This window comes from Mauremys reevesii, linkage group 3 (genome assembly GCF_016161935.1).
Source record: "Mauremys reevesii isolate NIE-2019 linkage group 3, ASM1616193v1, whole genome shotgun sequence".
NCBI classification, from domain to species: Eukaryota; Metazoa; Chordata; order Testudines; family Geoemydidae; genus Mauremys; species Mauremys reevesii.
This window is the reverse complement of record NC_052625.1, coordinates 75,472,605-75,482,991: the sequence shown is the minus strand read 5'-3', so window position 1 is coordinate 75,482,991 and position 10,387 is coordinate 75,472,605. Positions and strand designations below refer to the sequence as shown.

Here is a 10,387-nt window from a genome sequence, read left to right as displayed (position 1 = left end):
TAATTTGTTTGTCTTTCATTGCAGAGTTAATCAATTAAGGAAGTTGTGAGACTGTAAGATGATATAATATGCCAGCATGTGTATTTGTAAGGTCTTTTTAAAATGTAGATTTTTACCTAATACACAATATTGGTTCCTTTCAACTTGTTATAATTGGTAATAACTATATGTAAATCCATATTTGACTCTTGTGGCATTATAAGCTATCATGTTCATCTGAAAGATGGAGACTGTTTAAAAGAATCGTTGACCAAAATAATAGGTATTGAATCCATATTGCTTTATTTCACAGTAAGGAGTATATGATATATCAGGGGTGGGCAAACTTTTTGGCCTGAGGACCACAACTGGGTATGAAAATTGTATGGTGGGCCATGACTGATTATGAAATTGGGGTAGGGTGCGGGGGTGAGGGCTCTGGCTGGGGGTGCAGGAGGGTGCTCTGGACTGGGACCGAGGAGTTCAGAGGAAGGGAGGGGGATCAGGGCTGGGGTAGGGGGTTGAGGTGCAGGAAGGGTTCAGGGGTGCAGGCTGTGGGTGGCACTTACCTCAAGCAGCTCCAAGAAGCAGTGGCATGTCCTCGCTTTTACGTGGAGGCGTGGCCAGGCAGCTCTGCACACCACCGTGTTCGTAGGCGCCGCCCCTGCAGCTTTCATGGGCCATGGTTCCCGGCCAATGGGTGCTGCAGGGGTAGCGTGAGGAGCCCCTTGGCTGCCTCTATGAATAGGAGCCAGAGGGGAAACATGCCACTGCTTCTGGGAGCCGTATGGAGTGGGGCAAGCCCCCCCCCCTCCCACTGGAGGACTGGAGCAGGGCAAGCCCCAGACCCCACTCCCTGGCGGCAGCTCGAGGGCCAGATTAAAACATCTGGAGGGCCGGATGTGGCCCCTGGGCTGTAGTTTGCCCACCCCTGTGGTATATAAATAGATGTTTGTTATGAACTTATGATATTATAAGAGGTGTATTTAGTATGCAATAGAAAATAGGCTACTATACTTACGCATTACCCAATCTTCAACCAATAACTACTCATGTATTTTAATTTAAAAAATTAAAAGGCCAATGAGAAAGAAAGAGAAAAAAAAAACTTAGTATGGATTAGTGGAGTATTTCCCTATGTAATTTCACTTTACAGAAGTCATTTTTATTGTTTTATTTGTTTGATATGATGAAAAATCTCAAATCAAAATGTTGATTTTATCTTTGGGTACTTTTGTAATGATAGAGTGACTATTTGGTAAATGTATTAAAATATCCTCTGGGAATGATACCTTGTCATACCAACTTTATATATATATAATAAAAACACTGTGCAGTTGGAGGGCTGTAAATGCTGCTTATTGCATTAATCACCATAATCTCACATGTTCCCCCTCTCTGTTTGATGTATTCGGCTTTTGTCAGTCGACTTATACTTGCATTTAAACTGGTTAGGGCAGTATATGGGTTCTGTGTGTGGAGTACTTAGCACATTGGGCCGGGGCCTCGATGAGCTACTGTGGTAGGACAAAAACAACAAGGAGTCTGGTGGCACCTTAAAGACTAACATTTATTTGGGCATAAGCTTTCGTGGGTAAAAAACCCACTTCTTCAGTGCTAGGACACTAAACAACAGAACAGGAATTGGAATAGAATTGGAATGGGTATGGGTATGGGAATCAATGGACGTTCAATAGACTAGGAATAGAAAGGAAAGGAAGAAGATGCAGTTGGACAGGAATAATAATGGAGTAGAATGGACATGAAATAGAACTGAATGGAAAAAAGGAGTAATACAATTAGAATGGAGTGTATGTAGCATGTGGAATGGAACTGAAACAGATTAAAATCAGAATAATGGGAGCAGGTGGGCACAGAGTGAATTTGGGATAAATTAGAAAGGAGCTAGAAACAGCATTGGTTAAAACAGACCTGGAGTGGAATAGAACAGAAAAGAGGAGAGCAAAGGTTGAAGTGCGATTGACATCGACCAGGAAGTGAGTGTAAAGCAAAAGAATGGCCCTGGAATACCTGGCGCACCCTGGGAATGGGGGAGAAGGGAAGTAGAGGGGAAGGAGAACAGCGCTGGAGCTGCACGGGGCCGTGGCACAGCGAGCCAGGGGACTTGCGTGGAGCGCAGCAGGTGAGAGGACAGGGGGGAAAACAAAATCTAGCCTGGAGCTGGAGTGCAAGCGACTGGGCTAGACGGGAGTGGGCTGGAGCCCAAGCGTGGGGAGTGAAGCTGTAACTGCCGGGTGCGGGACCCCGCACCTGAGGGCGCGCAGCGCTAGCGGGCGCCCCTATAATAAAGAATCCCTCGGCGCGGCCGGCGGTGGGCGTGAGCGGTTCCAGTGAGGTCAGCGGCGGGGGAGCCAATGAGCGGCGTGTCTGGGAGCCGCCGGAGCTCTGGGTCCCGGCGCGGCGCGGCGGTCGCTGCTGAAGCGGCAGCTCAAGACATTCCGGCACTAGGCAGAGCGGCGGGGCTGCGCGGCGTGGAGGGGCTGCAGCGGGGCGCCCGGCTCGCAGCGCGGGAGAGGAAAGCGGGGGACGGGAGGAGGCGCTGCCGCTGCCGGGCACAGGTGCTGCTGCTGCTCCAGCTCCAGCTCTCCGGGTCGTGGGGTGCGAAGTGCCCCTGGAGCAGCGCCGCCCGCAGGGGGATGTACCGGCCGCTTGGTCTCCGCTCCCCGTGGGGAGCCGGCTCCTAGGTCGCGCCGGACTCAGCGGGGACCAGCAGGAGCTGGGCGCCCTGGCGCTGCGGGGGAGGAGGAGGTCGCTGGTCAGAGGCACCTGGGCAGCCAGGTAAGCGCGGACCGCGCGCGCTCTTGTGCGGAAGCGGCAGCGGAGAGAGCCCGGGCGCGCGCGCGGGTTGCCCCCCTGGGCGAAAGTTGTTGGTAAAGTCATGGGGGGTGGGGGGGCTTTGGTAGGGGACAGGGCAAGTCGAGGAAGGAATCGGGATTTGTCCTGTGGTAGCAGTAGCTGCTGCGCCGCCACCCGCTCTGCCACTGGAGCTGGGGACGAGGCACTTGAGAGGGGGAAAAGTGTTGTCGATGTGAGCGCGAGTAGAGCCATGGAAGGGAGCTCCAGGCTTTCCACCCCAGCGCTGATGGCTGGGAGGAGGCGTGGGGGTGTTCTCCGAGGGGTGATGAGGGGGTGGACGAGCTGTTGCTGTTGTTTGCCTTAGAAACTATTGCATCGCCCTCCTGTCCCTGCTGCCCACCCAGTCTGATCCCCCCGGGCAGCGTGTCAGCGCATCCAGCTCCAGGCACTTGCACACCTAGGTCAAGGCGCTGGGGGGTGGGGCGTGTCCCTGGGTCTCTCGGCAATATGATTCAAGTGCGGGGCACTTCTGTTGGATACTAAATCCCAAAGGTCTGCGCAGGCTGAACTGCATCCCAATCAGACACCTGGCAAAATCTGGCTAGGAATTGATTCAGAGCAGTAACGTTTATGTGGGTGCCCCTCCAAAAACGCCTATGCAGAGATGTCAAATTCTCGCTAAAAACCCCACGGCAGGAAACTGTCGGATCCTCGTTAAGTGGCGCCGGTACGTTTCTGTAGCTTTCCTCCTTTGCAGTACTAACTAAACTGTCACCATTGGCTGTGGAAACGTATAGGTCGAGGTGACCCGCGAATGATGGTGACTAATTCGCTGGAGAGGTTATTGTTTGGGGCTTTGAGGACAGCCGCACCCGCCTTTCAAATATCCCCTATGCCAGAGTCTCTCCTAGTTGCAGGAGCGCAACCTGTGCTTACCCTGGCAGTGACTGGGTGGTTAGTATATAAATCTTTCAGAGATTTATGAAGGGTTCAGGCGCACTACGGATTACTCGTGCCGTCTGACATCGTCAGTGGCGAACTGGTCTTTAAATCTTGTTCTCTTCCATGATGATTCTCATTCTACGAATTTACCCACATTCTGCTTTCTATCCGCGTCTTTTTAAGTCTAGATTTTCAGGCAAATTAAGTTCCGGGAGATTTGTGAGCAACGTGTGTTGTGCCAAATATAATATCAACACTGCAAGTGTTTAAAATAGAGCCCAAGTATTTACTTTTAAAAAAGTGTAGTTCACCGTGAGAACTGAATAGTGTTTAAATCTATGGGCACAGAAACCCAAATATGTTAATATACACTGGGCTATATATCCCACCGTGCTAGTTTCTCTACTGACGGAAAGAGTTCTCATTGCCTGATATTACTTTGTCTCATTTTCTTTCCCTCTTTTGTGAAGCACAAATCCAAATCGTTATCTGTATTCACCATATATAGAAGTAGCCACAGACACATAAAATACAACCTCAAATGCTGCTTAAAATATTTAATAATGAAAAACTAGAATGGCTGTTCCTGAGTGTGTTCTGGGGTGTTTTCATTTTGATGGTATCTGTCTTTTACACATTGCTCTGTGATCTCACCCTGTGTCTACCACAATGCTCACCACTTCTTTAGACATCAAAGGCAGTGAATAATGTGCTGTGGTCTGATTTTGTTTGCATGTTTAATTAGACATAATGTTTAGTTTTGCTGAAATTGTGTTGGAACTGAACTACAGTATAAAATACTGATATTTCCATAATGGAAGCCAATGTTGTAGCTTTCAGAAAAAAATGCGCCTCAGCATTCAAGAATACTGGTTACTCATACAGTAGCAATTCTTAGTAGCATGGAAGTAGTGTTTCAGGATTTTCTGATGTGTTGTACCAAAATGTTTATTTTCCCTTTTTAAAGGGAATATATAAATCTCAATATGAGCTGCTACTTAAGTTTTTTTGGTTACCTTGTAGTTTGTGATCAATATAAAATGTAGTTCTTACAGTTCTTGATGTCATTCAATAAAAACAATGCATTTTGATTCTAGTGTTGTACCATTGTTGACTGTGTAACTTGGATTTTCTTTGAAGAATTTGTCAAGTTGAATTGAAATATTGAAACATTCAAAAAAGGTTAGGAGGATATTAAAATATTATTGGATGATAGCAGCAAACTAACAATATAATACTGGCAAATACTAATTTAACATATTTGGTTTGCTGCCAGCCTCTGAGGTTTCATCAGTGCAGGTGGCAACTTTTATGCCTCCCATTTCGGTTATGCTTTTTAAGTTTAATGCCCTTTGGCACCCCACCCTGAAATTCAATTTTATGTTCTTTCATATTGGATCAGACTTGGGCAATATTTGGCTGGTGTCTAGGCAAGCTGGTTTTGATTTTGAAGTAAAATATCCTAATATACAATAGAAAATGTTGTAACATGTACATTCAGAAACACGAATGTATTTTCAGACAGATGAATATTAACTCAGCTCCTTCCAGAATATTTCTTTTGTATAAAATAACATCCAAATGCAATCTGTTGTATTGCATGGAACTGAAATTTCATGTTCTACTATATAGACAATTTGTTGGAGGTAGAATATGTATTCTACAGTATTATTCCCAGAACCAATCATGATCATATGATTGAAAATTGCAAGTAAAGTGTTAACACATCTGATAAACTTTAATTCTAGGAATAAGTATTGAAGATTTCATTCACCTTGGGCAATACTTCCAAGCAGATAAACTTTCCATCTATGGAACTCTTTTCTAGTTTTAAAGAAACTATTGTAACTTTAGAAGTATTCTGGCTCCCTTTAATTACAACTGAATATTTCGTTCTAGCCTTATACGTTATAAGTATTGGCAGAACCAAACTTGAGACCTAATCCTGAAATGATTATTCAGACAAAATTTTCAGTGATGAAAATTGAAGTTTCACGGGAATAACTATTATATGGTTGAGACCTTTATGCTCAATGTTCTCAGATTGTGGCGTGTGGACATTTGGTGGCTAGTAGTGCACTTGCTGAATAGAACTGAATAGAAATGATGTTATGTGATTGTTAATGTGAGGGAAGGTGGTCTAAAAGGCAACTATATTAAGATGTGGTTGACTCTGTAAAAAGAGCTTGAGAACCCCATCACTAGATCCAGTGACCTGATTGGCTTTAAGACCCTGACTTGTAAGAAATAATGACCCATTTGCAATAAAGATGGCTTGTGTTCTGAGCAGATTACTTAAGGATGAGATAAGTGATCTGTGAGGCATATAATTGTGATAGAGGCCCTAATCTCTGTGTGTAAATAAACTGATGCAATCTTTAATTATATAATTTAATTAAAATAGTAGCTTGCTATTTGTTACTGCTGCTACCAGTGATATTAGTGATAATCTTTTAGCCAGTGAATAGTTCATAATGTGTTCATACTGTAAAATAGGGAGCAATTTGGATAAGAAAAACTGTTCTTAAAGGGTGTATCATTCTACCACCACAGGTATCTCAAATATAGCCATGTTTTTATGAATTTCAATCAGCATAAGACTTTTGAATATATGATACATATACACAGCCATTCTGTAAACTTTATATTCATGAAGTGAAATACTAAAACACTGCCTGTAGCTTATTGCTGTGCAAGTTTTTCTAAACATCTCTGCTAATTTTATTCCTGACTTGATCTATCCAATATTGTTTTCTGTTCTCTTCAAAAGTGTTTGGTTGTATCAAACTGTATGGTGGTTGTGCTGTGGACCAGGGTCCAGCGAATTGTTTAACGATCTTATTCTACTTTAACTGAAAAAGAGTGTTTCAACAAAGGGACTAGAAGAGAGAGGTTAGCCCTACCTCTCTATATGCTGAGCAATAATACTATATATAATAAGCTCTACACATTCTGAGTATTATAGAACATAAACTGAAATAAGTGATTTATTTATTTATTTATTTATAGTAGGAGTTACGTATGTCACACTTACAGGAGCATAGACTACTCCAGCATGATTTTTTTTTTAATAGGGAGGAAAAATAAATGCATCAATTTTAATTGTGTTTTTTTTGACACAATTATGGATTGTAGATTCTGTAAGTGGAGGGTCAGACCATGCCCTACTGAGTAGAAACAACTTTTCTCCCAAAGTAGCCAGTGTGTATGAAAATGAGGAGGGGTGACATTGTATCACTCAGTCATTCTGAGTTTGCTGATTCATGCTGTCAGGGAGGTGGCACTAATTTGGTGTAAAAGAGGGTGAGTGACGACTTTGCTTGTCTTACGTTTTAAATTTGAAGGGGGGAGAGAAGCTATATCACTACAAAATTGAAACTATAATAATATATAGTAGAAAATTTAAATATTTAATCACTAGGGAAATAAAGGGAGTTTAGTTCTCCTTTAAGTAAAATCCTCAATGCAGTCTTATCTACAGAGTCATTACCATTAGTTTCATAATATACATATTTTTATGGGCACAAATTTTAATGCTAACAGAAAATTGTCACTAACTGATTAGTGGATTTAATAATGGATTTAATAGAGGCCCAACCGTTTAAGCAAAGTGCCAGGAGTAGTTTTTGGAAGCAGGCATAGTTTCACTGAACAGATGAATGAGATTATGCCTGGTAGCAAGTGTTTCTTGGACTGGGCCCTGACAGACAGATTTTTAAATGTATATAGGATCCAAAAGATGTAGATAAGCACCTCGTGGGTTTTTCGAAAGCACCTTAGCATCTAAATCTTATTAATTGATTGCCTTTACAATGCCTTACTTGAGTAGCAGGTGTTTAGCACCGTTGAAGGGGTTTTTGTGCTTCATCTTTAAAAGCCATGGGAGAGGGGGCAGGTTCTAGGGGAATAATCTCATTAAAGAGTCTCTGCTGGTATTTCCACCACATAATTCTGATGGGGAGGCAGGGTTCCCCACTCTGCCTACAGAAAACTGTCTAATCCCAGGATCTGCATTAGGCTGGGGCATTCTGTGCAGAGGCCCTGTCCCTCTCAGTTGTCTCTGACTCCCTGTGTAGTCCCTCCACTACTCTGGTACCTGTCATCATAGCTGCTATCAGCGACTTTGCATTGGCCCCTGGAGCCTTGGGGTGATCTAGGAAGAATTTTTACGGATAGGGTCTGCAGAGCCAGAGGGTGGACAGTGTGCCACCTCCTTGTCTTGCAGTCTCCCTACATGTATGTCTCCTATCCTGCTTAGTCTTTATCCCAAACCATGTAGCGAGGGTTCTGCAAGATTCTGGTTGTGGTATGGGAAGGTACAATGGAGGTGGCAGCATCTTCCCTTACACATGAAGAGCTCAGGCGGGAGAGATCCACCAGTGCAGGACCTTCCCTTTTCCTCACATGGAGATGTTAAGCAGTGATTCTCAGCCAGTGATCGGAGGCTCCCTGGGGGGTCATGAGCAGGTTTCAGAGGCTCTGCCAAGCAGGGCCAGTGTTAGACTTCCTGTGGCCCAGGGCACACATGGGGCTGAAGCTGGGGCTCCGAGGCCTGCCACTCTGGGCTGCCTCTGTGGTATGGGGCCCAGGCAGTTGCCCTGCTTTCTACCCCCTAATGCTGGCCCTGGATTTTATCTGCAAAAAACCCAAATGTTGTGGCACATCTGGGCTGTGGAGTTTTTATAGCATGTTTGCAGGGTGGGGCTCAGAACACCTGATCTAAGGACTATGATCTAGCTCAGGAATTAACCTTAAAATTCCTGAAAGCAAATATAGCTGCTGTATTGATGACCCTTTTGACAATTAATGTACAAGTCCTCATAAGTCATTCCCAACTTCAACCCCAGCTTCTGAAACAATCACACTGAACATTTTTTAAATCTTACCAACTCTTTTGGGATTTATTATTCTGTTTTTAAAAATACAGGGTTTTACCTAAGTGGATGGAGAAATATACAATTTGGAATCATATAATTCTTTACTGAATTACAGGCTTTGAAACATCAGAACAAACTGGGTGCAGGGAAGAGCTTAAAATTCAAAATACTCCAGATAACTTTTAATAGAATTACCGCAGAAAAGATCATTGTAGTCATGCATTGTAGTATGGTATTTGCAGTTTTGATATATTCAAATACACATTAATTCCATGCTCTGTTTTAGTTTTTAAATTTCACATGTATTTATGATCAATTTTTGTAAAACAAACACGTCTTATTAGGATTTTGTTTTATCTGACCTTAAGAGAGGTAGGTGGATTGAGGTACAAGCTGATATGCGGGGATGTTAGTATTTAATTGTGTGCTACTGCTTGTTGGAAGGAGTGATCAGAATGTATTGTATTTTGGTTTTGCAATTTTAACTAATTTGCAGGGCATTCAGAGCTTGCCCATGGGTGCTTTTTATTTATTCTAAATTGTAAGTAAATAATGAATGTCTGCCATCCAATGTTACACCTGAGACACTATGTTTTGAGTTTACAGGTTCTGCAGCATGTGGTTCATACATGCAAGGAGACATGTTGGACCTTTCATTAGTTATAAAATGCTCAGAGAGGAAGCATAATGTACATAGGTTTTTTTGCGCTTGCTTGATGGTGTGAGAGTAATAGCCTAGGTTGCAACCTTGCAAACACTTTACTCAAGTGTTTGTAAGATTACTTTCCAGGGTTAGAGCTACTGGCAAACAGTCCTCATGGCTATTGACCAGTAACAACAAAGAGAGGGGTATGAGGGTAATATGTGACTTCAGGTTATCTGTTTTTATAAAAGTAAAAGCCTATTAGAAACTATAGGGCTCCCCTCCCATATTACCACCCTGCCCCCCCCCCCAAAAAAAAAACCTTAAAAAAACATTCCTCATCAGGACCCCTATCTAGCTCTAACCCTCATCAAAAGGATATCTGTAAATATAATGAGAGAGTATACTTTTTTTCGGCTCTCGCAGAACCTGAGATACAGTAGAAGACATATTTTACCTTGTAATCATAATTTTTATCTTTGGGCATTAAGGCATCAACTCTCTTTTGCCAGACTGTTAATGAATTAAATCTGATTTTTGATGACACAGCCTTGATCCTACAAACAGATGCCCTAGCATGGACCTTCCTGCATCTGAGTGCAGTCTCATTTTCTTTTTGAGCAGAAGTGTTTAGCTACTTTTTCATGCTTCTGTAGTAAAAAATCCATTGCTCTGAAACTCTGCTCTTTCTACATTGCCACTTTATTTGTGTTTTCTATTGCTGTTTTTTTTATTGTTTTCATCAATACAAACTATTCAAATAGCAAACAATCCAACCCTATTGACTATTCAAAGGAATATGAAACTTGCATTCTATACTAAGTTAAATAAGGCAGATACTCTAATAGAAACTCATCAAAACTCAAATAGAAACTCATCATAACAGAATTTGGAAAAAAAGGCTTCAGAAGTCTATATCTTTTTAAGCATCCTCAGTCAATATACCTTCCTGCTGATGTTTAAATGCAGAGCCATAGCCAAAAGATTACTATATATTCTTTCCCTGGCACAGAGTTGGGAGGCAGAGAGACTCCTCATCCTGTGAAACAGATTATGGACCTTGCCTCCAATCCAGGAGGTTAGTTTATATTATCTCCTTTCCGGGAATCCTTTGCAAGATTGGATTGGA

The 10,387-nt window shown here is 42.8% G+C and overlaps 1 protein-coding gene across 1 annotated transcript in view; it reads left to right on the top strand.

The window, feature by feature from the left end:
• Positions 1-2,493: 2,493 nt before the first annotated feature.
• Positions 2,494-10,387, top strand: part of CHRM3 (cholinergic receptor muscarinic 3) — a 453,380-nt gene continuing 445,486 nt past the window's right edge. The window contains exon 1 of the mRNA XM_039528236.1: positions 2,494-2,778. The gene's annotated coding sequence lies outside the window, so the exon portion shown is untranslated. The remainder of the gene's footprint in view (positions 2,779-10,387) is intronic.